This window comes from Eptatretus burgeri, chromosome 3, assembly GCF_056783735.1.
Source record: "Eptatretus burgeri isolate ZD-2024b chromosome 3, Ebu_testis_v1, whole genome shotgun sequence".
Lineage (NCBI taxonomy): Eukaryota > Metazoa > Chordata > Myxini > Myxiniformes > Myxinidae > Eptatretus > Eptatretus burgeri.
The window spans coordinates 114726334-114733833 of NC_140963.1; the positions used below are offsets into that span (position 1 = coordinate 114726334).

Consider the following 7500-nt stretch of genomic DNA (forward strand, 5'->3'; position numbering starts at 1 on the left):
TATATATATATATATCTGAGATGTTGTCAGATATACATATATATATACTCAACTGGTCAAAAGTTTTAGAACACCCCAATTTTTCCAGTTTTACTGAAATTTAAGCAGTTTAATCTTTCAATGTACTCTGAAATTAAAGCAAAGAACAAATAAACAATTGCAGATAAAAAAAAAAATCATGGAATCGTTTTGTTGAACAAAATTTAATCTAAATCTTTGACTCATCAAAATTGCCACCTTTTGGAGATACAACAGCCGAACATACTCGTGGCATTCTTTCCACAATGGAAATCAAATATTGTTAGGAAATTTCTACAAATTAAATAAAAATGAAAACCTGAACAAATTAATTAAAAATGAAAAGCACACTTGCACACATGCTAGCATGCACACATGAGAACACACATGCACACACACTAGCATGCATGTTAACACATGAGCACGCATGCTATATTGCATGCAAGTGAACACATGCAGACCAGCACACACACATGGGAACACACACACACGCTACATTGCACGCACGTGAACACACATGCACACCAGCACACATACATGGGAACACACACAAGCTACATTGCATGCACGTGAACACACATGCACACGAGCACACACACACAAACACGTACACCAGCACACACGCTAATGAGTGAGCACGCACACTAGTAACACGCATGCGAACACAAACACACGCTGGCAACGCCCACGTGAACACACATGCACGCTAGCACGCATGCACACACGAACGCGAGCACGCACTGCATGCTCAGACACACGCACAAATGCAAGTCCGCCAGCACACACACGCATGCACGGACATGCATGCGAGCACACGCACGCTAAGAGCGCGCGCGCACACACACACACACACACACACACACACACACACACACACACACACACACACACACACACACACACACACACACACACACACACACACACACACACACACACACACACACACACAACTGTTCCTTAGAATTCTATCACACACACACACAAAGACAAACACACACACACATTCCCGATCGCATGGATCATCAGCTGGGCACCGTTCTTCCTCAAGGTTTCGATCCTTTCAGCCCAGAACCTCTCCAAACGGTGGATCCACAACCTCAGTCACGAATCCAAAACCTCAGTTGCATCAAGGCAGTCGATCAATTCACAAGAATCAAATAAATACAAAAGAAACAAATAATTATTAAAGAAACACGACTGGATTTTCGACCAAAAGATAATGACAAATCAGCGGGATAAGCGTGACCAAAACAAATGTCAATCTTCACACACACACACACACACACACACACACACACACACACACACACACACACACACACAATCATACATACATAAACACACACACACAAACAATCATACATACATAAACACACACACACAAACAATCATACATACATAAACACACACACACACAAACAATCATACATACATAAACACACACACACAATCATACATACATAAACACACACACACACAAACAATCATACATACATAAACACACACACACAATCATACATACATAAACACACACACACAATCATACATACATAAACACACACACACACACACACACACAATCATACATACATAAACACACACACACACACACAATCATACATACATAAACACACACACACACACAATCATACATACATAAACACACACACACACAATCATACATACATAAACACACACACACACAATCATACATAAACACACACACACACACACAAACAATCATACATAAACACACACACACACACACAAACAATCATACATACATAAACACACACAATCATACATACATAAACACACACAATCATACATACATAAACACACACACACACACAATCATACATGCATACACACAATCATACATACGTAAACACACAATCATACATACATAAACACACACACAATCATACATACATGCATACACACAATCATACATACATGCATACACACAATCATACATACATACACACACACACAATCATACATACATGGATACACACACACAATCATACATGCATACACACACACACAATCATACATACATACATACACACACACACACACAATCATACATACATACATACACACACAATCATACATGCATACACACACACACAATCTACATAAACATACACACACACAATCTACATAAACACACACACACACAATCTACATAAACACACACACACAATCATACATACATACATACATGCATACACACACACACAATCATACATGCATACACACACACACAATCATACATGCATACACACACACACACAATCATACATACATACATGCATACACACACAATCATACATGCATACACACACACAATCATACATACATACATGCATACACACACACACAATCATACATGCATACACACACACACAATCATACATACATACATGCATACACACAATCATACATGCATACACACACACACACAATCATGCATACATACATGCATACACACAATCATACATGCATACACACACACACACACAATCTACATAAACACACACACAATCATACATAAACACACACACACAATCATACATACATACATGCATACACACACACACAATCATACATACATACATGCATACACACACACACAATCATACATAAACACACACACACACAATCATACATAAACACACACACACACACACAATCATACATGCATACACACATACACACACGCAATCATACATACATACACACACACACAATCATACATACATACACACACACACAATCATACATAAACACACACACACACACAAACGTTTGTTTGTTGAATAGTTTTGTTTTTTCTCCTCAGACTCACGAGCTCTTCCACAGTCCCCACCGTGTCACCAAGTTTGCACTTCCTCAACCACGTCGTACCTCAACATTATTCATTCCTCTCTACATATCATCGTGTGGTAACGTTGTTAATTTGTGCGATGTTCCTATTGACTGAAACAAATCCTTTCTTCACCATGTTGCATCATTATACATCATAACACGGCAAATACAACAACATCACCCAATCTCCTCAGTTTACCTCAACTTTTTCAACGTTGTCCGCATCCCCTCTCCTCTCTCTCCCCTCCCCTCCCCTCCCTCCCCTCCCCTCCCTCCCCTCCCTCCCCTCCCCTCTCATATTGTTCGCCACCCCGACGAAGGCACTCACAGCACTCGCTCATTCACTCACCGATTCTCGTCACTCGCTCCGGCTTCTCGGCCCAGCTGGTTCGGGGACCCGCGAGCGCTTCCGCGACAATGCACCGCGCAGCGCCACGAGCGCCACGTGCCACCCGTCCGAGGCTCCCGACGAGACTCACCGGCACCTCGAGCGCCGCGCTTCCACTCCCGGAGCACCAGCTTGACTGTTACAAAATGGTTTAAACGTCATTGTGACCAAAACACCACGTCCGGGTTTCCCTATAATGTGTGCTCAATGTCGGCGTCGCTTGTTCTCCTTCGTTCCGTGATGGCCACGTTGTCGTATATTCAATGCAGTAATGTTTCTTCTGGTTTTTCTGCACCTTTGTTGGTGCAACGATGTGGCGAGCTCGGCATTTTGCATTGTGACGTGTCGCTATTTATACGGTCGCACCTGTGCCTCCCTTCATCACACCCTTCGCTGCGTGCAAATGCTGCAAACGTAGCACGTGCACGTTGGTCCCAATGGTATGCACTGGCTTCTCATCGTCAACATTTTTATTTTTTATTTTTGTAATAGATCAACACTTTTTTTTTGTTTTTGTAATAGATCAACATATTGGGAAACAACACCGACAGTCCAACCTCTGCAGGTCCGTGTGCTCCCATTGCGTACCAACTAGCTATTGGCATGTGCAGATATTTTTGGTTCACGAGCACCAGCCACAGTGACCACTATATTCGTTGTGTCTGTATGTCTGTGTGTCTGTCTGTTGGGTAATCGATCTCGTCGAAAAAAAAAAAAAATTCAAAAAAATTTTTTTTTGGAGATTTGTTCTTCCCTTATTATTCTGCCCTTATTATCAGTATTTCCGTCGATATGTTTCGCTGTCTGTCTGTTTTTCTGTTCGGTCCAGTGCTCCGTTAATACAATGACGATTTCGATGAAACTTAGTTGGCAGGTTCATACCATGACCAAGTTGTGTGGAAATGAAAACCGTTGCTATGGACATCACCGTTGCCAAGCAACGGGACTTTGAAATTTTTTGAAAAATCATAAAAAATTTATTTTTTCGAAAATCAAAAATCGGGCCACGAGCGACTGTGGGTCGTATATTCAGCCATATTGTCAAAAATTTCCAGCCGGATCCTATGAAAACTGTCAGAGAAGATAGACCCTGGTCGAAAACAATAAAAAAACAAAGTTCGTTATATCTTAGAGACTATGAGTCAGATACACATGAAACTGGTTTGGTAGGTTCATGGTATGTCCTAGTTATGTGTGAGAAAGAACCGTTGCCGAGCAACGGCCGAAAAACCTCTAAATGTGGGGGTATTTTAACGAAAAAACAATCTGCAGCATTAACCCTTCAAGCTAGAATCATGAATTTTCTTGTGCTTAATCCTCAGGTCATTCCCCATCGAACGGGCCCATCGCGTCAGGTTCTATTGGGTAGGCGACTACCCATGTCCGCCTACCGGCTTGTCTGTCTGTCTGTCCAGAGCATAACTCCGTAGACTTTGATCCTGTCTTGATGAAACTTGGTTATGTGTTCGATATCAATGTCGAGTTGTGTTTTCCTGGATGAGGGCGTGCTACGCCCATTGTGGGTGGAGCCACGCCCCAAAAATAGCCATTTTTAGGGAGTAGTCAGATTAAAAATCTATCGTCTCCTAGGGAATTGACTGAATGGAATGGGTTCTTCGATATATGAATAGCAAAATGAATTATCTAAAACTTGTCGTTGTCCGATTTTTCATTTTCGTCCCAAGGTCAAGAACTTAGAAAATTGCAAATTTTGACTTAAAAATCAAATGACAGCCCAAACTTTGAGAGCTAGGATGACAATATTTTTTATGCATAATCTTGAGGTCATTCCCCACCTAAAGTCTTGAAACCATTTTGCTCTATCTCGAACACCTTGCCCGTGGTGCCCCCTTCGAGTTTGTTTTTACGCTGATTTCATCAAAGTATGGATAATCTGAGGAGTGCGAAATGCCAGAAAGCCTATATGACGTTATATTGTTCCTGGAATGTTCCAGAGGAAGTTTTGCACCAAAGGTCATAATCCTTGACCTTTGACCTTTAAAGGCCACAAAGGTCAAATTTTCAAAGTTGTGGGAATCGAACTGGGTTTTCGACCTTCTTCGACGAACTAGCTCCAATGAGCTATAGCACTTATCCTGTTTCCTTATTTTAATGTCCACAACATTGTTTTGTGACCTTTAAAGGTTATGCAAAGGTCAAATTTTGAAAGTTGTTGAACGAAACCGGGGTTTCAACATTTTGCAGCTAATAACCGTCACTCGTACCACATCATGTTGATCATTTTTATAACTTGGTCAAAAATTATCACATTGTCTCATCCTTGACTTCTGAAACAATCTACATCGTCAAATACCGCTCGTGAACCATTGTCGTCTTCAGACTTGTCCATATTATTTCATCTGGCCAATGCGTTCCCTCCCTCCCCTTTCTCATGTACCCCTCTCTTGTGATTCCCCATGAACATTCACTCACTCTGATACTGCCTGATATACTGTTGTGGGCTGGCAGGGTGGCCTGGAGGTATGCACACGTGCTTCGAAGCTTTCTAGCTTGGGTTTGAATCCCAACCCAGCTATTAACTGTCATCCCGGTGTTTCACAGGCAGGGTGATTCATCCATGCGTGTGCCGTCCCTCGGATGGACCTTAAACGGACGTCCCGTCTACCGGCATTAGTTGGTGGACGTTAAAGATCCAACAGTGTCTTTCGTGAACAGTAGGTGAGCTATCGCTGGCATCACGGCCAAATACCGAATTCCTGGCCGAACCAGCAGAGGGCGTTGTATCAGCGCTTTCTAACAACTGTTCAAGTTCACTGGTGAGAGTACCCCTTCTTGAATCTATAAAGTCTCCCCAACTTCACCCCCACCTTTTCCCCACCATCATTGTGGATAGCCGATCTTAATTTACCCATGTGGTATCAAGGATGCTCTGTAAACAGCAATGACCACCAGTCCCAATAGCATCCCACCCTCAGTGATCAAGACGTACAGTGAAATCCGTTCCTCGAGGTACGAAGGGTTCCACCAGAAATACTCAACCAAAATGCGGTCAAAGCCCAAATCCAAGCATGAAAATGGGCTGAATGTAACAAGTGAGGTGAAAGTTGCTGCCATCTTCTCAAATCTCCCCCATCCTTTATTTATTTATTTTTTTAGCTTACTTGGAACGTTATTTCTGGGAGCTTATGGGATGGCGCATCAGCCATCCACAAATACAGTATTTGCAACTTCTTCTCTGAAATTACACACACGATTTTGATGAAACTTTACCACAACATTCATCACCGTGTATGTACCAAAGGTTGTTCATAGCATAAAAAAATCGGGCCAAAAGGGGGTCTACGGGCATTGCCCCCCCCCCCTTCCCCTTAAAGAGGTATTTGCTTTCTCCTCAGAAACATGTGCAATTCTGATGAAACGTGACTATGACATTCATCACCCATGATGCACCAAAGTTTGTTCATGACATGAGAAAAATCGAGGTCAAAGGGGATGTAAGGGGGGGGGGTTCCCCCAAAATATGTATCTGCTTTCTTTTCTGAAACGACACAATTTCGATGAAACTTGATCACAACCTTCATCACTCCTGATATACCAAAACTTGTTCACACCATGAAAAAAAAAATCAGGGTCAAAGGAGTTTTATGGGGAAGTCACTTCCTTCCAAATAGTTGATGTAAATAATGAATAAAAATGGTCATAGTACTGATCCCACAGGTACCCCACTACTTACATCCTCCCAGCAAGACATTGTCCCACTCACAGCCACTCTTTGCTTCCTATCACTAATCCAATTTACACTCCAGTTTGCCACTCTCCCAGCAACTCCACAAGCCCTAAACTTAGCTAACAACCTCCTATGTGGTACCTTAACAAATGCCTTCTTAAAGTCTGGAAACAACATCCACTGCACTTCCCTCATTCACACAATCAGAAACTATCTCAGAGAACTCCAATAAAGTTGTTAAACATGATCTCCCTTCGGTAAATCCATGCTACCTTCAATTAGTTTGAAAACTAAAAAAAACTAATTGAAGGTAAAACTCCCTTCAATTAGTTTGAAATTATTCAAATGTTTCCCTATCCATTCCTCAAATAATCTGAAAGTTTCCCACAATTTAAGGAAAACTAATATGTCTGTAGTTCCCCAATTATTCTCTGGCAACTCTTCTTCAAGAGCGTTGTTACATTTGCTACTCTCCAACCCTCCGGTATCTGTCCTGACTCCAACGAGCTGTTAAAGATATCCGCTAACA

The 7500-nt window shown here is 41.8% G+C and overlaps 1 protein-coding gene across 7 annotated transcripts in view; it reads right to left on the reverse strand.

Annotated features, from left to right (window-relative positions):
• Window positions 1-7500, reverse strand: part of LOC147030779 (SPRY domain-containing protein 3-like) — a 246085-nt gene that overhangs the window by 188673 nt on the left and 49912 nt on the right. The window contains exon 1 of one of the 7 annotated variants that reach the window (XM_085875186.1): window positions 3245-3889. The exons of 4 other annotated variants lie outside the window; for them this stretch is intronic. The gene's annotated coding sequence lies outside the window, so the exon portion shown is untranslated. 2 more of the 7 variants (XM_085875185.1, XM_085875183.1) reach the window with 2 other exon arrangements.